Below are 25469 nucleotides of genomic sequence, written 5' to 3'. Positions count from 1 at the left end.
GTACAGCGTGGTACCTGGGAGTTGGTCGATCCACCTGACGACTGTGACATTGTTGGCGCCAAATGGGTATTTACAGTCAAATATCATTCAGATGGATCATTAGAGCGATACAAGGCTCGATTAGTGGCTAAAGGTTACACTCAGACATACGGGGTTGACTTCTTTGAGACGTTCTCTCCAGTGGCAAGATTGGGCACTATTCGTCTTATTATTTCAGTTGCGGTTCACTCGGATTGGCCTATGTATCAGCTTGATGTGAAGAATGCCTTTTTGTATGGTGATCTTGAGGAGACCGTGTATATGCAACAACCTCCAGGGTTCGAGAAACAGGGGGAGTGTAGTAAAGTGTGTCGGTTGAAGAAGGCTATCTATGGACTTAAACAAAGTCCCAGGGCATGGTTCCACAAATTATCAGAGGTAGTTTCACAGTGTGGATTTGAACGATCTCCTTTGGATCATTCTCTATTCATCAAGAAGACCTCTACAGGTATTGTTGTCATGATAGTATATGTTGATGACATTATTCTGACAGGTGATTGTGGTCAAGAAATATCTGCTACTAAGGCCTTCCTTCAAAAACATTTTGTCACGAAGGATCTTGGTCACTTGAGATATTTTCTTGGAATTGAAGTTGTGGAGAACAAAGAAGGTGTAGCATTGTCTCAAAGGAAGTATGTCCTTGATCTTCTGCAAGACACAGGGATGCTAGGGACCAACTCCCGATGAATCCTCGTATTCATCTTCATGATGATCAATCAGAACTAGTAGATTCCCGATCTTACAGGTCTCTTATTGGAAAACTGCTTTATGTTACTGTAACAAGACCAGATATTAGCTTTGCTGTTGGAAAATTAAGTCAGTTTATGGAAAAACCTAGAAAAGTCCACTGGGATGCGGCGTTGATGGTGTTGAAATATCTAAAATCTTCCCCAGGCAGAGGTCTCTTCTTTAAGAAAGGTGAATATCTAGATGTTGTTGCTTACAGTGATGCTGACTATGCAGGGTCTGTTGATGATAGAAGGTCAACAACTGGCTTCTATGTCTTTGTTGGGGGTAATCTCATATCATGGAGAGCAAGAAACAAAATGTGGTCTCTAGATCAAGTGCAGAATCTGAATATAGAGCAATGGCTCAAACAGCTACTGAGATGACGTGGATTAAATCTATGCTAACGAATATGAGTATTCATGTTCCTCTTCCTATGAGAATGTATTGTGATAACAAGGCTGCTACTTATATTGCAAACAATCCAGTATTTCATGAAAGAACTAAGCACATTGAGGTGGATTGTCATTACATTCGTGATCTTATAAAAGAAGGTGTAGTGTCTACAGTTCATGTAGCTTCTGAAGACCAAGCCGCAGATATGTTTACGAAAGCTCTTCCGATTGGTGATTTCTCTAGATGTTGTGACAAGCTGAGCATGGTTGACATCTATGCTCCAGCTTGAGGGGGAGTGTTGAAAGTAGAAAGTTTGGCTTTAAATGTGGTAGTTAGTTGAATATTTAAAAGTTAGGGTTCTCTTATGTCATTTCAATATTTTATGTGTCCTCCGTTTGTAACTGTTACAGCCGTGCCCTAATCTCTCTTTTAGTAGAGATTAGTGTACGAGATTGAGTAAGAAGTTTTACCGCCTCTCTCTCTCTCTCTTTCTTTCTCTCGTTCTCCCCTTCCCTATTACGCAACACATACAATAACATGTATCATATATATTATACGTTTAACATATAATACATAATATAATATATTGTATGTTATACATATACATTATTGTTCTAGTAATATATAATTAATAGACATTACTATAATTATATACATTATGCATTATAATACGTGTATAAAATTTGTTATACGTAATAACTTGTAATGTATATAGAATGTTATATGTTTATTATCTTTTATACAATATAACATATAATATGTATATAATATATATTATATATTGTACAATATGACATATAGTATATATATAATATGTATAATATATTTATATAATTTATGCATTATATATGTTGTAGCATTATAATATGTACATATACATTATAGTACCTATTGTTGTAAACATTATATATATAAACAAATGTTGTTTATATATATATATATATATATATATATATATATATATATACACACATTACATATTACAACATATATGTATCATATGTATATTTTATATAATAATAATATTATAAGATAAGTATACATATTATTATATATGTACATAACATATATATATATATATTTGTACCTATAAATCACAACTTCTATAATGTAATAATATATACAACATTATATATTACGTATATACTGCATATATACTATTCAAAATATACATATATATTGTAATTGTTTATGTAACAAATATATAATACATATGTGTACCATGTATATATACATACGTATAACATTATTTATTATTTGTATATATATAACATATATATATTTTTGTAAACATATGATAACATATAATATATATGTATTATATATAAGGATGTAAAATATATTTCTATTTTCTATTATACATTATATATATATATATATATATATATATATATTTAATAGATAATATAAGAGAAGCGAGGAGAAGTTGATTATTAGGCTGAAGATGAAAAGATTTGGGATTAAGAAAAAGATGAATGGCTAAGGTGGTGTTATCTTCAACTTGGCGAGCTTCGGTGGTTGGTGGAACAGTTAGAGGTGATTGTGGATGGATAGAATAAGAAAGAAGAAAAAAGGGGACACCAGCGATCATTCGAGAGGCTTCCATTTGAATTCATCGTTCTCTCTTCTGTCTTCGATTCATGTAAGCTCTCTCTCTCTCTCTCTCTCTCTGTTTCTTGATAATAAACTCTGCGTATCAGTCAGAACTGTGCCTTCCGATTAACTGACAATCGTATTGATCTTCCGTAGTGACCCGTAAACAGAATGAAGATTCTATGGAAAGAAAATTTGCTTGGGTTGCGTTTTTTTCAACTCATTCAGCGTAAGTAGCTCCACAACTAAAGCGCATTGCTTTCCATGGCCAGGTATATGTGCAATCTATAGTTTTATGGCCAGGTATATGTGCAATCTTTCAAGGGATTCTGCATTTTTTCAATTAGATGTTCAAATGTGAAATGCATTTTCTATAATATTTAAGCTACTGATTGGCAACGGCAGCTATAGTTTGAACTCGCGAATGTGAAGGTTGAACTATATGTCATCTTTTAGGAAATGGTGCATATCTTGTCATTGCATGTTTGTTCTTTGCTTGGATTTTTTTTTTGCTTATGAAAAATCAGCTGGTTTAGTTATCAGACATGTAACTTTCAGGGTTTTCATTGGGTTTTAGCATGAACCACCAAACTTTTTTTCAAGATTTCACGTGCATTGGTTTATAACTTTATATTTAACCTCTTATGTACCTTATATATTTGTTAGCAATGATAGTAAGAGATTTGGATTAGAAATTCGTATGAGAATAAAGATATCATATATGAACAAATACAAATGATTGGAAGTTAAAGTGTGATCCAAAAATCCTGTAACTATCCATCTTGATTTGCAAGGTTTACAGAACCAAAAAAGTCCCAAGGTAGTACCAAACAGCAAATACTATTCTCTCATTTGGTTGAAAAACTGATCAGGGTAAAGGCGCCTAGAGTAATGCAGAGCCCTAACCAGAATATGATAACGGCATTAATGAGACCTAAAGAAACTTGCCTACGGATCCTAGACCTATACCATACGTGTGTTTGAAATATAATTTTGGAGTTGACTATAAGCTTCTTTATTTAGTTTAAGCTATTGATTAGTTAGCATGAAATGAAACGAACAATTCTTAAAATTGATCAAGAATACTCCAAAAAGCAGATGACGAAGGAAAGATGACGAAGGAAAGAGAGAGAGAGTCCATGAATTCTCCCATCTAACTTTACGAGGTGGTCATTTGTGTGTATGTGTGATAAAAAGAGAGTAAGCCAAGGAAAGAATACATAATCGACACGAAACGTTGTTGAATAAATGAGATGAACAATCACCGACACGATATTTAATGGTATAATACAGCATACAAAAGGCAGTCATTTAACGTAGTGATTTTTGATATATATGTGTAAGAATTTCTATGAACTCCCCGTTTAATTATACAATCATGAAAACAATTCACTTGAGCTTCTCAACTCCATTTTATTGGGTTCGTTCTCAACATCCACTACCATGACTTCCAATTTCTCATTAAGAAGGAAAATTCTCTATTTCGATGAAATCAAAGACATTATGGGAAACAGGTGCAACCAGGACCGTAAACATCCATCTTCAAGGAAAGCAAGTTCCAACATGCCTAAAGAACCAATTGGTTTTTCACTTGATTGAAAAGTATGTTTGCAAGTTTTAGTAGGTCCTGCTTACCAGAATATGCAGTTTATATTTAATAGAGTACCTAAGAGTAGTTACTGAAGATTCCCTCTTTCCATGTACTCATAAACTAGGATCATTTTCTCATCTACGACAAAAGATGCCAACTACTTGTGGTGAACTTTCATTAAGAGACTTGACATGGCAAGTAACAATTATTCATCGGTAATTAATATTTCATGTTTTCCCATTCATTCCCAATAAAGCTTGTTTTTTGAGAAGAAAAAATAAATTGATGCTTCTTTTAGCATATTGACCTAAATAACATACTCCTTGATCCCTTGTAAAAGAGATCTAGTTAGTGTCATAACTACAACTCCTTTGTCATCGCATATATGTCGATACTAAACACTACCAATTTGTGTCCAAAGAATGGTCTACTGAAGAAAACAATATATGAAAACATTATAAGAAATTGTAGGACCTTTGATAAGCTCTATGCCTACAACATATTCCATCACTGTAGCTAACTGAGGGGCTTGGTAGTACCTGCATCGAACAACATTGATCTCATGAACATAGTAATGCTAACAGCAGGGCAAGCCTATGACTAATTTGTGCTTGTGCAATTGAAAGAAAAACAAAAACCAAACCACACATATTTTATACTCCTATAACCTAATCAAAAGAATGAACCTCATATCGAATCAACTCAGCAGATTGCATGCTTGATTGCATGGCCAAGTTATTGAAAATTACATTCTACATTATGGAAAACATATTTATCTAAACAAAGGAATTGCTTTGGCTCTTAGTGTAGGTGCACATTATATAGCAATTGATCTCATTGTTAATATGGCTATGTACAAAGATCTCTAAAGTACATCCATACAAAGAAATGTACAACATACAAAGAGTAGGCAACAATGACATTGAAATGTAAGATATTTATCAGAGGCTAGCATTAAAGGATAAGGCAAAAAGCATTAAAAATGGCTGAAAAAAAGGAGTAGGCAGCCACATATCATTTCCATTGTGCACCTATATGCATATGTACAACCATGTTCCCAAAAAAAAGTTGGAAATGATCAACTTGACATAAAAAATCTACCATATTTACAACTATACTTAAAAATAAAATGTAAAGTTCATTTCCCAAAAATAGTCATATTTCTAGTATGCAATATGTAGTCAACTTGGTACAACCACAACGCCCTAGTGTGGTTGAAAACTGCAAAGGTGGTTCGATATTGTAGATTGCACCAATGATCCTATGAAACAAAATATTTGCATCCCAAAAATTTCTTTTGGTTTTGAAGTGCTCCAGAAAAATGAGTTTTGTTTAGAAAATGAGAGAGAAAGGGACTTGCCCATCGTTACAAGGATTGACCATTCCCAGCGCCTATACCAGGGGTAATCAATCCAAGGGCTATGTTTATCCTTGATGCATTTCGTTTTGACTTAAACAACCTTGTCATTCTAAATGCAGTGTTGTGTTTGAGAAAATGTTGAAGATTTGATGTTTGAAACTTTTGAAAAGATTCTTGAAGAATTACTTGAGAATGTGAAACATCTTGGAGAAAACTAAAATTGGGAAATATCATTTGGAAAGCTTAGAAAATCATTTTTGAAGTAACTTTTGAGACTTTATGTAGGTTTGAGATTTTGCTCTAATTCGGTTACTATGTAATTAGAGCTCTATCTCATCATGCTTAAGTTCTTTTAGAGATGTGAATGTGGATGCGTGAATGCATTGATCCTACAAGATTCATTCCTACCACTAGGGGTGCACAAAGAGTCGAGCTACTCGAGCTTGACTCGTTTAAGCTCTACTCATAAACGAGTCGAGCTCAAGTTCACGAGTTGACTCGTTCAACTAAACGAGTCGAGCTCGAGTTCACTCAATTGGACTCATTAAAGCTCGACTCGGCTCGAATGTATTAAAATATCAGTTTTTAAAAAACCGGTTCAGAAGCGTCTCAGGTGGGAAACACTTTTTTGTTTTAGGGTTTCCTTTTCTCCAACTCCGACTCTCCCTCTGGCTCTCTCCGACTTCTCCTTCTCTTCTCCCATTATCCGTCTGTGACTGAAACTTTTCCTCCATTGTGAGTTTGCAACCCTAACGGCCTAACCTTTACTTGTCAGCGGGCCACTTTAGGCTTCATCTTTCATCCTTCAAGCCTTCAAGGTCAGCCGGCTGCTCTGCTCCGCTTTCAGCCCAAGGTTCCTACGTGTGCTCTCCGCTTCAGCCTTCTGGCCCTTCTACCTTCAACTTTTAGCTGAAGGTTCCTGCTTGTATAAGTTCTCTCTCTCTCTCACGCTTTCTTTCTGCATTCTCTCTCTTGTTTTCATCATGATTCATATTTTCAGTTCTTCCTGCAGGTGCTTCTCTTTCTCCATCTCCTCGAACAAAGACATGCTTGTTGCACTCTGCTCATCTCTTTTGCAGCGTGAGGTGAGGTCTTCCTGTTGCATGGGGCTATTCTGGTACTCTCTCTCTCTCTCTCATAGAGTCACAGTGGCTTGCCATTGCCAATGTTGGTCATTTTCCTTGTTCCATGGTTTAAGCCGTGTTGGGTGTTGGGACTTTTGTTTTAATGGAATGAGGAGGCATGGAGGGACCGAAATAGCTCTTGCAACAGATAGCTCTTTTTGCTATGAACTTTCTCTATTATTGAAGAAAAAATGAAATGGTTGACGTATACATGAAGAGTTCGTGTGTATTCTTGCATAGATAAGTGTTCGACAAAAATTCTTTTGTAGAAAATTTCTTGCTGATTGTGCCCACTATGAACACTTGCATAGAATGTCACCCTTAATCAGAGTAGCATGACAATATCCCCTATATTTGCTTTATGTGGTCTAGATTTTATTAGTTTATGTGTCACTGCGAAACTAATAAATTTGCTGCCAACAGATGTTTCTTTCCCAAATTCAGGGTAATATTTTGTTCTAGATTTTTTCTGGGTTTTATTTTAGCGAATCAATGGTAAACCAGTGCCAACCCTTGATCTTGATCAAGTGTAGCAGTTTAGGAACATAATTTGAAATTTGTGGTATATCCTTTTTCCTTTTTAGTGGAAACAGAAGTCAATAAGGAACTGGATCTTTGTTTAAGTTATGTAACTAAATTATGTTCCTCCAAGTGTTGAATCTCCTAATTTTGTTTGTTCTCCTTTATAATGGTTCTAGTTGACAAATTTATGCTATCAACTAGAAACTTTTCTGTGCTTCCAGTTTTGTTGCCTTTTGGTTGTCATAAGTTCATGACAATAATATTCATGTTATATCATGACAATACTGTTTGGAACCTCTTTTATCTTCCAACCATATGGTGTAAGCATACATGCTTTTCTTTCATAACCTTATTTTGAGCTCATGGATTGCAGAACTATGTCAGATATGCTACACGTCTGAAGCGTACTAATGCTAAGAAAGCCCTAAGGGATCTGCTGTCCAAAAGCACCTCTAAGTTTTCATTTCAGGTAATTATTGTTATTATTTTTCCCTGTCTTGTTCTTCCTTTATCTTTCACAAGACTATTTAAGAATGCATGACAAATTCAGATTTTGAAACTTTTATTGACTACGATTTGATCATGGGACTTGGACCTTTGTATCAAAATGTTCTTTTCAGCTTAAATTTGTATGCGTATTTCATTTGCAACTGTAATCCTCACTTCCTTTTCATATGTGTGTTTCATTTGTGCCTTCTCATGGTTGTGTTGGGTTTTTATGATATTTATCCCAATGATTTGTGTTTTTTATATTTAATAATAAGAACTAGTGCTTTTCATTTTATATTCCATTAGATTGTAATATGCTTCTGTCAAATTTCATGTTCAAATAGGAGAATAACTTGAGCAGGAGGGAAAATTACTAGTTTGAAGAATGACAAATTTAGAAAGAAATATCATTGATAAGGGCAAACAAGTATGTGATTTAGGACAGTTCAGATGATGCCCCAATTGGAGTACATTCCTACTCCTATGGATTCGTAAGACATTGAAAATGAAAGAGTTTCAATAGATGCTCCTGAAGTACGTGTAAGTGGTGCAAAAAGATCAAGAGCAAATACTTCTAAAATATGAAATGATTTTGACGAGGTCATTATAAATGGTATCAAAAAAGGAAAATGTAAGTACTGCAATATAATGTTTTTGATAAGTGCAGGAGGATCTACATCATCAATCAGAAGACACAAATGTTTGACATGTTTTGCTAATAAAAAGCAAATGATTTTAAGTTTTAAATCTGGAAATACTTCAGATGTCACGAAGAAGCTTATGGAAATGGGTTCCAACATCGATTCTCAATCAATGAGAAAGATAGTTGCAAAACTAGTAGCAACCAGAGAACGTGCTTTTTTCATAGTGGATAATTGTTGGTTTAGGTTCCTTCTTAGGCTTGCTTTTCCTAATTGGGTGCCAGTTCCAAGAACGACAATTAAGAGAGATGTCATGAAATTATATGAAGATGAAAAGAAGAAATTGCTTCTTGTCTTGAAGGGTGTTGATAAGATTGCTTTGACTACAGATATGTGGACATCAAACCAACAACTTGGATATATGGCATTAACAGCACATTTCATTGATAAAGAGTGGAATATGCAACAACATATCATCAACTTTATCGAAGTTGAGCCTCTTCATACTGGGTTAGTTTTAGCAAATGTAATTGCTAAGCATCTTGTAGAGTGGGAGATTAAAAAGAAATATCTATTACAATTGACAATGCTTCATCAAATGATGTTTTTGTCAGAAAATTAAAAGAGAACATGAAAAAAAACGGCATCAACTTGTATTATGGAGGTAAATTTTTTCTTGTGCGATGTTGTGCACATATTTTGAATCTGATGGTACAAGATGGGTTGAGTGTCATTAAAGATGAAATCATTCGTATTAGAGATGCAGTAAAATATATCAAAGTTTCACCTTCAAGAGTCCATGGTTTTGCAGCTGCAGCTAGAGAGTTGGAAATTTCAACGACAAAGAAGTTAGTGTTAGATGTACCAACTCGATGGAATTCAACATATTTTATGTTGGAAATAGCTCTTGCATATAAAGATGCTTTTGCAAAATATAGCATGGAAGATCCAGGCTTGGTATGGTTCTAAGGATTAGGAAAAAATAGCAGTGATATGTGATTTTCTTCAAGTTTTATATGATGTGTCCACATTATTTTTTGGGTCATCTTATGCAACAACAAACTTCTATTTTCTTGAAATTTAGAGAGTTCAAGAAATATTACAGGAAAATGTTGAAAATGAAGGTGGATTTATGAAGGCAATGGCAGTGAAAATGAAGGAGAAATTTGATAAATATTGGAAATCCTGTAACTTGTTAATGATTATTGCATCCATATTAGATCCACGTGTGAAACTCACATTATCAGAATTTATCTTTTCAATAATTTACGAGTCAAGAGAAGAAAGGGAAGAACAAATGCAAATGATAAAACAATCTTTACAAAATGTTTATGAAACTTACATTCAAAGAAATGAAGTGGATGCCAATATTTCTACCACATCAACTAATTCCTCTAGTATTCAAGGTCGAGAGAGTCGAGACACACCACGTGGTGGAAGACAACTATTTTTAAGTTCTTGGGTAAAGCTGAAAATGTTGCTTTTTAGGTCACCAAATCCGAGATAGACACATATTTAGAGGACGGATTGAATAAGCATGAGGATAATGGTGATGAAGATTCTTTCAATATTTTGCAATGACAGAAGGATAAGGAATCTAAGTATTGAATTCTTTCACAAATGGCACGTGATCTATTGTCAATTCCAATAACTTCTGTTGCTTCAGAAAAAGCTTTTAGTACAAGAGGTCGAATTGTTAATGATAGTCATAGTTCATTGATGCCAAAAACAGTTGAAGCTTTGGTTTGTTTTGGTAATTGGGTAAAGAATGATGGTGATCCAATGCATGAAGTGTTAACAAAAGTAATTATGTTTTGAAGAAATTATATTCATTAAATATTTTGTGAACCATTTGTTAATTGACTATATGTATTTCTTTCAAGTTAAGGATGAATAAAGTGAATATATATCATTAGAATGATTCAAGTTGCCTCTTGGTGATGCTTGTTTTTCTTCTTATTGATCTAATGTGATTCTAGTGTTTGTTTCTGTTGCCTCTTGCAGTTTTCAGCTTTGATGTAATGTTCACGACTCATGATTGTGTGGAGAGCTTCTATATGAAGTGAGTATGTGAATTCGGGTTAGTGATACAGTTTCTTAACTTTCCTTCACCTCTTAAGAAATGTTCTTGTTGTATCTTTTGCTTTTTGGTATCTTTGGTTCCATTATTGTCAGTGTTTATGACCATTGTGCACTTAAAAAGTCATTTTTTAAAATTGAAAATAATGTGACATAGCAGTCCAACCACGTGTATTCAGTAGTAGTTGATGGATTTCCACATCAAGCCTGCCGTGGCTGTATCAACTAATTAGGATTTCAGCTTCGAGTAGCTATTCTTTGTTGTATTGTACTTCTCCTAAATGTTCAAATTTCCTGTAGAAATGATCCCAGAATTTTATTATGTGACTGTATTGAAAGTTTTCTTTGATGCCCACTATAGCTTGACGTGCTTTTCCAAATTCCAGTTGTGAGAAGCACAACATGCTGGTTTGCTTCTTCTCTGAACATGGTCTCTTGCAACTGAAGCAAAGGAGCTTGGTTTCTCCTGCACCTTCCTGATTTCAATGATAAGATCAACTGTTAGCAATCAGCTCACAATGGAGAAGTTCTGAAGGACATGAAGAAAGTTTTGACTTCTCAGGGGCCAATCTGGGCTCTTACATTCTTTCTTGTTAGGATGTTAGTCTTATAGACATCCTGTAGTTAAAGAATAAACTTTTGAAAGTTAAGGCAGCATGATGTATTGGGACCTGCATTTTACCATGCCTTTGGGACACACATTTTCTGTGGTCTGTTGATTAAATGCTTTATTTATGTGGCCTCTTATAATTTATACTGCTGCTAATATTACGTGTTGGGAGGCTGGAATGTGAATTGTCATCTGCAAAATCATAATATTACGTGTTGGGAGGCTGGAATGTGAATTGTCATGTGCAAAATCATAATATTACATGTTGGGAGGCAGGAATGTGAATTGTCATGCATGTGGTTGAGAATGAGGTTCTCCTGCTTTGCCTATTTCTATACGTGCATTGCTGGGTTATACAGACTCATATGGGACAATTCTTATTTGAAGTTCTTCAAGAGGGTACCATGTCAGTTCATTAGCTATACATGCCTTCTTAAAGATGGTATTCTTATTCATGATATTCTAATTTTCTAAATGACCATGGTCTGTGTTCTTTGCTCCATATTTTTTTTAAGACGGTGCAATATAAAGTCGATGCTATACCACATAATTCTCAGTTCCTAGCTGCCGAGGTTTATCACTGATTATTTGTAATAGCAGCTACATTTTACAGAACTTCTGGCATTTCTGAAATTATGTGAGCACACCAAATTGTTATTACCTTGGCATATTGTTAATTCTTAATTCTATTCCTAATTTTATGTTCATAAGAGTAAGGGTAATCTACACTTATTGCCATAAATTGTGTTAAACGAGTTAACGAGTTAGATTATGCCTAAACGAGCTAAATGAGTTAAATGAGACTTAACGTTAAACAAGTAAACACCTAAACTAAACGAGTTAAACGAGTCGAGCTCGAGCTCGTGTTAGGGAACTCGACTCGAGTTTGAGTTCGAACTCTTTGAGCCGAGTCGAGCTCGAGCTGGGCAAGCTCGGGCTCGACTCGGCTCGTGTGCAGCCTGACCTACCACACCACCTAAAGGCATTCTCACCATCACGTACATTCAAGATTTTTGTAATAAATATTTTTGAAGAAAGAAAAAAGTTTTTGAAAATGGAATAGAGTTGTAGACCCTCAAGCATGATTCCAATATTGGGTCATTACTTTGACTTTTAGTCTTGGTGAAGTCGGCAAATGAAAAAGATCTTTAAAGAAAAATGTTCAAAAAAATGGAAAAGTTGAAAGACTTAAACCCAAGAGAGATATAGAGAAAGAGATCTTGAAATTCACAAAATCAAAGATTTAAAATAAAGATATATATATATATATATATATATATGAAACCTTGTGAAAATGATGTTTAAATTAAATAGATAAGAGAAGATCATTTTAGAAAGAGAGAGAGAGAGATTTAAAAATGAAATACACACATATATATATTCATATATACATATACGTGAGTTTGTAAAAGTATGTTAAATCATTAAGAGAGAAAGACAAAGAAAGACATTCATGTGCACATATATAACATGTATATATGCATATGTCTTCATGAATATTAAAATCAAGAAATGACTTGAAAATATCCGACTTCAATTTTGATGTAGACTGGAGGGGAACTTGGGCTCATGCAAGAACCTAAGCTAAGTCTCCAAGGCCGCATTAGAGAGGGTATTTGGTTTTTAAAATCTTTTGGAGAGGGTATTTGGTTTTTAAAATCTTTTGGAAAATATGATTCTAAAATTTTTGTGTGTGGATAAAAACCACACTTACAAGAAAATTGATTTCTCTCACCATTGGGTATGGAAGAAAATAAAAAATACATAAAATGAGGAATGACGAAACACTCATTGGAGTTCCTAATTGAGTGATTAAGAAATAAACTAAGCGTGAAAATGACATGAAGATGCGCTTTAACTTATACAAATTTGTGAAGGGCTTTCTCGGGTTGAACAAGTCCTAACCACAAAAATCAACACAAGAATGAAGAAATCCTAATCCCAAGCACTCATTTTCACCGTGTATTTGCTCATCAATTAAAGAAAATTAGAACATCATGTATGATCATCATTTCAAGCATGAGTGAGGAGTAAGATAATATAGCAAACATATTTTTGAAGATAATATGAAGAAATGAAATTTATTTTTTCTTGCTCATACTTCTCGTGCACTCAACATGTAGCTCTCGATTCCGGATAAGAAATCATTTGGGAAATGAAAATAGATGAAAATGGAGGACTACATACCTCGAATATGAATGATATTAGGAATGAACCATCTCTTTTGAATGATCTTGGAGTCACCTCGGATGAAACTCCAAGGTGATGAACCACCAAGAGATCTCTTTGTGCGCCTAAAAAAGGAGGGCTTGCGCGAGCACTAACGTGTGATGATGCGCTTGCACATGGCACGCTCGCACATGTGGGCAAATGCTCCTTCCCTTTTTCTAAATAAAATTTAATAAAATAAAATATGTTGTTTATATAGGAGGCATAAAACATTTTTTTATTTAAAATGTGTAAAAGAAAAGTTTTTGTTAAAAATGGGCAGCCGACTCTATTTTGAGCTACTTCAGGCTCGTTTTGGATCCAGATTCAACTTAGTTAGCCGCCAACGAAGCATAAAACAAAAAGATGTTTTCTGCATGTGACCGATGCTCCTAACACCAGACTTTGTCATTTTGAACTCAATTTTGGATTTTGAGTTTGACATGTTTGATTTGAATCTAAACTTGGGTTTCAAAAATCATTTTAGATTGAATAGTTACGAATTTGTTTTGAGTATAGGATTAAATCCGAATACAGTATTTTTGAAAAAATTTTGTGTGATAACAGTTTCCCTTCTTTGTTACTAAGTCGACATTAGGTGTGCTTAGTGACAAAGATTAGCACCCCAGATTTTTCAAACAAAACATTTTGGAATGATGCTTCAGGCTTAACCCCTTTACCTAAATGGGTTGTTTGAGCTTACGTTGCAGGTTTAACCCCTTACCTGCACGGGTTTGCTGAAAGTAAATTCAGGTTTAACCCCTTTGAATGGGTTTGCCTTGGCTTGCATTGCAGGTTTAACTCATTGCTTGTGTGGGTTGCTCTTTAGTCCATAATTTCAAGTTTTACCCATTTTATAAATGGGTTGCTCCATAACAAGTGGAAATGTCAGGAAAAAAGCTTCATCACATCGAATACCTTTGTTGAAGCAAGGAATGAGACCATATAGCTCCTTCATTGGTTGTGACAAGAAAACTTATTATCACCTCAAGTCCCTTTTGGTGAAATTTTTTTGTTTTCACCAAATGCTGGATTTTGAACTTGTTAAAATTCCTCAAACTAGTGTTTGAGTTGAACTTGCTTTGAAAAGCCCTTGGCCAAATGGCTGAGTTGCGCTTGCTTCATAAGATTCTCTTCTTAGCGACCAGGTTGAACTTACTTTAGAATACTCCGAACCTAGCGGCCAGATTGCACTTGTTCAAATCTTTAGTTGATTTAAGTGGGATATGATTCCTTGTTTTTATGGACAATGATGATTGTGAAACAAAAATGTGTGTCGCAAAAGCAATTTAGAAATGTCTCAAAATATTCATAATTAAAAAAAAATGCCTCAGTATTAGCAATTGCCATGAATGGTAATGGATAAAATGTGATTCAAAACAGAATATGTGAATGTATTAAGTAGAAGATAGAAGGTTGATACTTGGATTGAAACAAAAATACTAGAAAATGCCCCAATGAAAAGAAGGTATAGACAAAATTATGTAAAAGAAATTGATATATTTTCCGCTAGTAGGAAAATAAAGGTGCAAAGTAATATGAGCTTTGGTATGAAAGAATTTCTATTTTGTCTTCAATGACAAGAAATTGAGACAAAGCTTATTGGAATGAAAATGAGAATATGATCGGTAGATGGTGATTCTCATAGCAAGATAATATAGGACAATAAAACATCTTAATTTTGAAAGGATTAAATCTCAAGCAGAGTATAAATATATGAGGTTTGATTCAGAAAGATATAGACTCAATAAGGGTGGATGAATAAATTAAAAATAAGTGTCTGACTATTAAAAATAGAATATGTGAGCAAAACAAAGATCTTGGAATAAATAATGACCCAATAAAATCATGGACGTAGTAAAATGAGAAGAAAGACACAGCATAGATATTGAAGCTAGAAAATTATTTGGTTAAATATAAATAAAGGGAAAAAAAAAGGAATGCATGACCTCAGTCAAGCACGTGTTGATCACGAACTGAGATTGAGGCGAAGAAAATAATGGAAATTGCCTTAATTAAATAAAGAAAATTGATATGTGAGGGTGGAAGCAGAGCTTGGATATAAAAGAATTTTTTGATTTATCTTTAATGACAAACAATTGGGACAAAACATGTAGGAAAGAAATTTTTTGTAGAAATAGATCGGTAAATAGTGATTCTCATAGCGAGATATCAAGTTAATAATATAGGAAAATAGAGAAAATTGTGAGCAATTTATCACTTGTGAAGAATTTTAGCTTTGAAATGATTAGACCTCAAGCAGAGTATAATAAATGTTTGATGCTTGAATCACATGTCCGATGATTAAACATGGAGTATACTTGAGTAAAGCAAAGATTGGTATTCAATTTGGAATAAATGATAACTCAATAAAACAGGGAGAAAGATATGGATGTTGAGGCCAAAAAAATTATGCATGACCTTAGTCAAGCAAAGTTGGTAATTGAGCTAATAACTGGTTATCATGTTTAAGAATATGAGGTTGGACCAATGAATAAATGAGGGATTGACAAAGTATGATAAAATATAGATTTTGAAGTAATTTTGAAAAACGGATTTGCTGAATGACAGTATTTGAAAAATCAATGTCATTTAGATAGTAAGGTTAAAGCATGAACTTATGACATGGTCATGTTGAAGATTATGTAGAGATGATCGAAAAAAACGTTGATTTAAATGAAAAATATGGAATGTAAAATTATTAAATTGATCAAAGATTGTTGAAGACGCACATGCATTCATCATACAATATAGCACTTTCTAAAGTCACATTTATCATGTATATATTTGGAAAATGAGCATAGGACCCTAACTGAATTTGGTTTGATCAAGTATGATTGTTCCATATAAGATATGTCAATATACCTTAGCGAAGAGGCTTAATACAAGCATAGACTCTTTTATTTGGCAACTAAGGGTAAAGTTTATCAACTTCTTTTTGGGCACTCGTCGATATACCACATGTTACCACTCATGGTGTTAACGAAGAGGCTTTCCAGCCCAAGGTGTGGTCTAATTGTAAGGCTTAGTTATGTGCTACCGCCTAAGACCAAAATCGACAACATGATGACCAGGACAAATATGTATTGAAAATTTTTGATAAGCAAGCATGCAAAATCGGTTGTCTCCAATGCAATGTTGCTTAAGATGATGATTAAAATAAGAAGAAGAACAAACATTGTCTTCAATCAAGCCTTAAATTGAGGAGGGTTGTATTTGATCCTAGGTCTAAGTGAACATGATTGATCATCCTCAATTAATCTTATATGCAAGAGAGGAAACATAATCAAAGGGTGGTCTTTTTCACAAAAAAGGAGGGCATGTACACACAGGACCACTTGGCACGCTAGGCGCCGTTTGCCCGCTATCGTGCTTTGTGAGCAGGCTGCCCGCGACCCACTGCCGCGCAAAGGAGTACTCATGCACGATGATGCACTCGCTCGCGCGAGCGCTAGCATGTGGCACGCTCACACGTGCAAGTGCGTGCTCCTTCCTTTTTTTAAATAAAATCTAATAAAATAACATATGTTGTTTATATAGGAAGCATAAAATATTTTTTTATTTAAAATGTGTAAAGGAAAATTTTTTGTTAAAAATGGGTGGCTGACTCTATTTTGATCTACTCCGGGCTCGTTTTGAATGCATATTCGATTTAATTAGCCACCGACGAAGCATAAAACAAAAGGATGGTCTGTGCACATGAACGACGCTCATAGCACCAAACTTTGTCATTTTGAACTCGATTTTGGATTTTGAGTTTGAAATGATTGATTTTGATCTAAACTTGGGTTTACAAATTCATTTTAGATCAAATAGTTGCGATTTTGTTTTGGGTATAGGATTAAATCTGAATACAGTATTTTTGGAAAAATTTAAGGTGGTAACACATAAGTAATGTGAAACATGTTAATGAGAGTAAATATGTTTACTTGTGAAGGAAATTGCTAGCTTTCAACCCCGGGTGAGAAAGTATAACGATGTTGAGTACCATATGAAGAAGAATTTGTATTTTCTCCTCCCAAATTAGGAAACTTCAAACCGCTTTTTTTAGATATTCAATCTTAACTTTTTGCCTCATGACTTTTACCTCTAAAGCTGCATTATGTGCTAATATTTCACACTAATCCCGCATGTGCAAACACGTCCATATTTGTCCTAAGCATGTGCTTGGGTCAACATATCTATCCGTAATTGTGTATATGCTTTCCTTTCTAGCCTTGTAGTGAGCATTCCTTTAATATTGTCCTACACATAGTAAAGTACTTTAGATAAAAATGACATTAAAACAAAAGAATGTATACCACAATAAACATACATATTACAATTTAAAAGAAAAGGAAAACTGCTCTTACAATAATTGCTTGTCTCTGCATTATGGTACAACACATTGTGAGGCACATGTCCTAGAGCCGAGCTCTATAAGGCTCAATGTCACAATCTAGGATCTAATTGACAAAAAGCACATGGAATATCTCATTATCTGCCAGCATAATATGATTAAGAGAACATAATACAGGATAACTACTTTTAGCTTACAATTTTGACTATAAAAGGAGTGAAACTTTTAGTTCATGTGTGTGTGTGTGTGTGTGTGTACGTATGTTTGAAAAGGTTCTTAGTATTTTTCCTGATTAAGGCCTATAATCTGCAAAAATATATATTAAGTAAACATACCTTATTTGGTCAAAAAATAGTTGACATGTTTGAAGCTATGCCTCTGATTTTTAGTATTAAAGTGTTCCATAAGGGCCGACCATCATTCTGGTGGGATGTCATCAAGTTGATTTGCTAATCAGTCATGTAAATTGTCGAATATCTTGTAGATGGCTCTAACCTTAGACCTCCAATTTGTCACATCTTATTGTATACAGCCAACACCAATCTCTTCAAAATCCCATTGATAGTATAATATTCCCACATTGAATGGATGTATAGTTGATCATGGAAATTTCAAAAGATAACAATCTAATAACAAAACTTATCGTAGCAGTAAAAATAGTTTAAGGGTGTGAATATATAATTATTGTTACATTCACTAGAATTTGTAAACCTTCCTTGTAATCATTAGGAAGTTCTTTGAATTCGAAGTAGATCAAGGGTGCCTTATATGGATCTTGAGCTACCATCTGCTAATGTTTTATGCCTCATCACCTATAAGTTGATAACGTGAATTATGTCTGACTGTCATTTTCCTTCTTACGGGTTGATTGGTAGTCACTAGACCCTATGATGTTCCTCACTTCCTTCGAGTTAGGTCATAGAGCTTCTAGTCATAATGTCCTCCACTTATGTAAGAAGAAGATTAGTAATATCCCTTTCTTTATAAATGAAAGCAGAGCGATCAAGAGAGCCCCTTCTAAAACCATAGCTTTCATATGCAGAAAAAAACAGTCAAACCAAGAGCATGATGCTTTCTTCAAGCCATACAAAGACTTCCCCGAGTTTGCATACCCATGTAGTTTTTCAGTGTATCCAGGATGTTGTTCCATATACACCTCATCCTTTAAATCACCTTGTGAGAAAACATTTTGACATCCATCACACTAAGCTTTCATCCCTGGTCAATGGTTAAAGATATAACAACATGAATGGTACCCATCTTCACTACTGTTCTCAAAGTCACATCATAGTCCTGTCTATATTTATGTGTGAATCTTTGAGCCATCATTGAGCTTTATATCTATGGATAATTCTATCAGGTTTATTTTTTATAAACCTACTTTGAGCTAGGTACATTCATCCCTTCGGGCTGTGGGATGGCTTCCCATGTATGGCACTCATGGAGAGCTTCCATTTCTTTATTCATGGTTCTATCCAATATAACAATGTCATTGAATCAAGTTGGCCCACTTTGCTTTGCAAGATGGGACATAAACAACTAAAATTCAAAAGAAAAGTTATAATAGCTCACTCATCACTAAATGGGAGCTAAATTATTAGAAACCTCCTTTACTACTATGGAACCTATGTCTTTGTGTCTTCTAGTGTAGATATGTCTAGAAAACTACTGTATATGGGGCATCTCTATACTTTTCTGAGGACTATCTTCTTTCCAATCACCACTAAAGTATGGTAAGTTTCTGTACAACCTTTTCAAGCATTGTTAAAATGATCTACACTTAACCACAGATCATACACTTTCTTTTTGCTAGTGGGCACTTGTGTAAGTCCACACAATTCGAGATTCTGTTTAATAAAGATAACTTTGTTGGAAGTTCTGATGTGTTTGGTGACCAGAACATCACACATGTACTCCCTTAAGCATCTGTATATCCAACAAACTTTCACTTAGCTGCCTAATCATATAACTTACTTTTTAGAGATGAATTGATATGCATGTAACACATGCAGTGAAAAGGATGTAACTCATCAAAGCAGGGATGCTGTCCAAACAAGACAAAGTATGGTGACTTGTGTACCAAAAATGCATAGGAAGACAATGTATGATGTGAATTAAAGTATGAAATGCTTTTGTGTAGGGATTAATACACACATGACTGTCATGAAGTATGCTTATAGAACTTTCTACAACATGCTTATGTTTTCTCTCCGTGACTTCATTTTCTTGTGGAGTATGCAGGCTAGAACTTTGTCCACTTATGTCATTATTCTGAATAAGGTAGTAAAATTATTTGATGCATACATTCCTCCACCATCACATTGCAATGCACAACAATATAGAAAACCTTAGTTTTGACAATAGATAGAAATCTTAGAAAATTAGAAATGCTTCATGTGTACGTTTCATAAAGTATATTTAAGTATATCGAGAATAGAAGTCCATAAAAATGGCATAATAATGACTTCTAGATAAAGAAGAAATGATTAGGGTGGGTCCCCAAACATCAAAATACACAATTTGAAATAGTTTGGAAGTGTTTTAGAGATAGAAAAGAAGTACATGACCCTTACAGAGTTTGCAACTTGAACACTTATTTTTTTTAAAAAAAAGAAGACAACTGGACTCTGGAATAAGGTGATCGCTTCCAAGTTTCTCAATAAAACCCTGACTACAATGACCCAAATGTCCATGCCAAACATCTGAGTTATTACAATAAGAAGATTCAGAAGGCCCAAATAAACAAGAACTACTGGAAGATGACTCAGAGGACAAAGACAATGATGTCAACTACATGCATGGCACCAACCAAAGAATAGAAGGCATCTCCTTGAAAAGGTACATGTTTCCTCGTCTTTCCCCGTTAGCAAACATCTCCTTTGTACATGTTGAAAGATCCTTAACATGGACAAAGGAGAGGGTAAATTTAATAGAAGAATTCATATCGTATTATTTTTTATATTCAATTCAAGAAGAACATTGGGCAAAGAGAGTGTAGACTTAAGACATACAGATACATGCATTTCCAATATGAGTGATGAAGTAGTGAGTTCCATCTCATGTCACTATGCCACCTCTTTTAGAATAAGGAGATAAGTGTGACAACTTACCTTCATTACCTGTAACATGTGTGACAACACTAGGACCAGCACATTACTCCTGCTCATTTTATTTGACCATCATTTGTGACATGGTTGACAATAAGAACGGTTGTACTTCTACAAGCAACGCTTTTGTGCCCTAAGCATTGACTGGTTTGCTTTCTACCTTATTCACATTTCCTTTGTTTTGAGTGTTGAGCGAAACAATTTTCCTTCACATGCACCCTCTTATTACATTGAAAACAAGTAAAAACTCTTCCTTGATTCTTTGCATTGTAGATATGTTCGATCCCCAAAATATTTAGTTTTTAGAGTGCTCCAAAAAAATGAGGTTTTATTTTAAATGAGAGAGAAAGAGACTCGCCCATTGGAGGATTGTCATTCCTAGCACCTTTATCGAGGGTAACCAATCCAAGGGCTATGTTTATTCTTGATGCATTTCATTTTGGCTTAAGCATTTTTTATTCTAAATGCGGTGTAGTGTTTGAGAAAACATTGAAAATTTGATGTTTCAAATCTTTGAGAAAGTTTTTGAAGAGTCGTTTGATTGATTTGAGAAATTTTGAATTGAGAAATCTTTACAAATATCACTTGAAAACCTTTGGAGATCACTTTTGAAGTCATTTTAGTGTTCTTTTAAGACTTTAAGTAGGTTTGAGATTTTTGTTCTCATTCGGTGACTACTTAGTTAGAGCTCCATGTCATCTTGCTTAAGTTCTTTTAGAAGCGTGCTTGTGATCATTCGTAATGTTAAGTGAATGTGAATGTATGAATGCATTGATCCTACATGATTAAAAGGAAATCATTCATTCCTACCATAACATTCATCTAAAAACATTCCTACCATCACATATACTTGAGTTTCTCATTCTTATTTATAAAATTGTCATAAGTATTTTTATCAAAAGAAAATTTTTTGAAAATAGAATGAGGTTGTAGACCATCAAACATGATTCCAATAGTGAGTCATTATTTGATTTTTTATCTTGGTGAAGTCGACAAATGGAAATTTAAAACATTAGATTTTTGGGCAAAAATATCCAAAAATAATTAAAAAGATGAAATACTTTCATAGAGAGAAAAAAAGAAAGAGATTTTAAAGATCACCAAATAAAAGATTTAAGAATAGAGGGAGATACGTATCTTTATATGTATTTTATACGTATATGCATGTATACATACATGTACGCGTTTGTATATGAAAGTTTATGAAGAGAAAGTACAAACTCAAATGGAGAGGGTTAAGAAGATTTGTGTGAGAGAGAGAGAGATTTTATAAGAAAAGATATATATATATATATATATATATATATAGAGAGAGAGAGAGAGAGAGAGAGAAATTTGTAAAGGAAAACATTCTACTTGAAGAGAGAAACAAAAAATTATAGAGAGGGAAATGGAACATATGTATGTACACATTCATGTGTATATGAAAATTCGTAAAATGATATGTGAAACCATAGAGAGAGATAGACAAATAAACATAATCATGTACACATATAATTATATAACATGTATATACGTATATATCTTCTTGAGAGTTAAAATCAAGAAATGACTTGAAAATATCCGAATTCGATTTTTATATAAGCCGGAGATGAATTTGGGCTCATGAAAGAGCTAGGTTAAGTCTCCAAAACCTCATTAGAGAGAGTTCTTGCTTTTGAAAATCTTTTGAAAAGCATAATTTCAAATATTTTCATACATGAACATAAAACATAATTATTTTATTTATTACAAGGAAATACATTTAACCCACCATTAGGTATGGGAGAAAGTCAAACAACGTAATAAAGTACTTAATTGAGGTTCTTAATCGAATGACTAAGAAAGAAACTAAAGGTAAGAATGACAAAGAAATGCATTTTTAACATGTACATATTCATTAGGGTTTTTTCGGGCTGAACAAATTCCAACCTCAAAACCAACATAATAATAGAGAAGAATTCCAATTCAAACACTCATTCTCACCGTTCATTCATATATAAATATAAAAAATCAATCAACCATGCATGAATAATATCTCAAAACAAAGCAATATTCAAGAGAAGAGATAAACATGTTTCGATCCTAAAATGAAATGTATTTCATCTTCTCATGCTCTCGGAGTACTCAAGAATAGCTTCTTGACTCCGAAAAGGATATCTGAGAGCTATCTTATATAGCCATGGGGAGATGAAAAAGGGAAGAAGTAATGAAAAGAAATGGAGTGAGATATTGATTACATACCTCTAATGAGAATGATTTAGAAGATGAATCTCTTACTTCAGATGATCCTAAGGTTGCTTTGGGTGAAGTTCCAAGGTGATGAAGATATGCCTCCAAGAGATCTTCTTGTGCTCCCTTGAAGAGTTGGATCTTGAAGAAGCTTGCTCTCAAAGTTGGAGAAGAAGAAGAGAATGAGAGAGAAATTGAGAAAGAGAATGAGAGTTGCTTTGGGTGAAGTTCCAAGGTAATGAAGATATGCCTCCAAGAGATCTTCTTGTGCTCCCTTGAAAGGTTGGATCTTGAAGAAGCTTGCTTTAAAGGTTGGAGAAGAAGAAGAGAATGAGAGAGAAATGAAAAAAGAGAGCTAAGAGAAAACTCTAAATCTTCAAGTCAGAGAGCACTAAAAGTTCCTCAAGGGTTAGCTCATGCCCAAAGAGAAGAAGATTGTGCGAGTATTTATAGGGAATTTTGGAGCCAAAACTCAAAATTTGATTTTTTTTTTAATTTCACAATATTTTCATATGAATTTCAAGTATTTTTGAATAATTTGATTTTATTTTTTAAATAGGTTTTGACTAAATAGGATTGGCCATTAGCCCTACAAACACCCCTTTGGGGTGTGGGCAGGGCTAATGCCCACCCAGCCAGGCTAAAGGTTTTTGACTCAAAATAGGGCCTGCACTGCACACAGGCCCTACCCGACGTGTTGCGCGTGCAAGGATGCATCGCAGCAGCGGCCGATGCGTTGTTGTGTGTTGCGGCGAGACGAGCATTTTCACAAGGGGGGTGAAACGCCCTCCTTATTATCTCATTTGGACCAATAAGGGGCGGGTTTTGCCTCCTTAGCCTCCCAGAGTAGGGCTGCACAACAAGTCGAGCCAACTCGGGCTCGACTCGAACTCGCTCGAAAAAGCTCGGCTCGAGTTCGACTCATTTATAAACAAGTCGAGTTTGAGCTAAAAGTTAAACTCATGTCAATAAACGATTCGAGTTCGAGTTGCAAGAACTCGACTCGACTCGTTATATTAAATCGATTAAATTGAATAAACTGGTTCGCGAAACCGGTTCACCGGTTTAGGGTAAAAACTTTTTTCTCTTTCCATTCGGTCTTCACTCTCCCTTCTTCCCGTTTGTTCCCATCTGCTCTCTCTCTTGTTGTCTTCCCTCTTCCATCGACCACGACCTGAGGGAACTTGCTGTCTTCCAACTGCTCTCTCTCTTCCGCTGCTGCTGCCTTCTCTCACCGGCCGCCGCTGCTGCCTCAGACGCATCCGTCGCCTTTCCCCTTCTCTTGCTGCTGCTGCCTCAGACGCATCCATCGTCCCTCTCACTCTTGCTGCACCTCCTACTCTCGCCTTCACGCCAGGTACCTCTTCGGCCTTCTTTTTTTCTTCTCTTTGTTGTTCTTCTTCTTCCTCCTCCTCCCAATTGATTTTGCCCAAATGAAACCCACCAGAAATCAATTGCATCTATCGCCTTTCCCCTTCTCTCGTTGTTGCTGCCTCAGACGCCATCAACACTCACATTCAATGCTCTTGAGGGACTATTTGCTACCTCCTCCTTTCTCCTTCCACAAGGTTTACAGGTCTTCTCCCTCTCCCTCTCTTTCTCTCTGCTGCTTTGTGGCATAGCCCCTTTTTCTTTTGTGAGTTTTTTCGAGTTTTTTGTTGAACTATGTTGCATTGATGAGGTGTTTGACAAAACAAAGGGTATGATTATGTGCTTGATTACAACGAGAAATAGGTTTTCCTGTTCTCATGCAGAGAAGTAGATGGTTGAAGAACACCCAGATGCAAGAAACGAGTTACTCGAGTTAAAATGAAGGAGCAAGAAGAGTTTTGTGGCATAGATGCAGTAAACGAGTTGATCGAGTTAAGCGAGTCGAGCTCGAGCTCGACTTTGTATAATTGAGTCGAGCTTGAGCTTGTGTTAGGTTGCTCGAGTCGAGCTCGAGTCGAGTTCGAGCTCGAGTCGAGTTCGAGCTCGAGCTCGACTCGGCTCGTGTGCAGCCCTATCCCAGAGGGCCGTTCAAAGAATAATATTAGAAAACAACGTAGAAAATTATACTTTACACATATATTTAAAGGGGTAAAAATGGTTTTCTTTTTTTTTGTTGCAAACGGAGCCAACTCCACTTTGAATGACTTCGGGCTCATTTTAGATTTGGATTGGGTTCAATTGGTTGCCGACATGTTTGATTGAGTGGTTTAAGCTCAAAAACACAATTTTGGTGCGAGGACGAGACTTAAAACAAAGGGAAGGTCCGTGCAGGCGTGTGCGACACTCAATAGCATCAAATTTTGTTGTTTTGATTTTGACTTTGGATTTTGAGTTTGAAATTTCTGATTTAGATCTAAACTTGGATTTTGGTTCTTGTTCGGATCTGAAAGTTGGATCTGAATCTTGTGTTTGGGTTTGGATAAGGTTTTAGAAATTTATTTTG

At 34.9% G+C, this 25469-nt stretch overlaps 1 long non-coding RNA gene across 4 annotated transcripts; it reads left to right on the top strand.

Annotated features, from left to right (window-relative positions):
- The first annotated feature begins 2397 nt into the window (after nt 1-2397).
- On the top strand, nt 2398-11546 carry LOC116253621 (uncharacterized). Of its 4 annotated transcripts, none has more exons than XR_007573307.1 (7): nt 2398-2803; nt 2911-3057; nt 6481-6630; nt 6718-6822; nt 7725-7820; nt 10486-10543; nt 10947-11546. It is a non-coding gene; the product is annotated as an uncharacterized LOC116253621 (long non-coding RNA). The 4 variants fall into 4 exon arrangements; XR_004172499.2 differs by having other exon boundaries at nt 2400-2803; nt 2911-3026; nt 10947-11544; XR_004172500.2 differs by having other exon boundaries at nt 2403-2803; nt 2911-2983; nt 10486-10561; nt 10947-11543.
- Nucleotides 11547-25469: the final 13923 nt, after the last annotated feature.

Source organism: Nymphaea colorata, chromosome 4, assembly GCF_008831285.2.
Source record: "Nymphaea colorata isolate Beijing-Zhang1983 chromosome 4, ASM883128v2, whole genome shotgun sequence".
NCBI lineage: Eukaryota > Viridiplantae > Streptophyta > Magnoliopsida > Nymphaeales > Nymphaeaceae > Nymphaea > Nymphaea colorata.
Note: the sequence above shows the minus strand (reverse complement) of the source record. Positions and strands in the feature narration are given on the sequence as shown.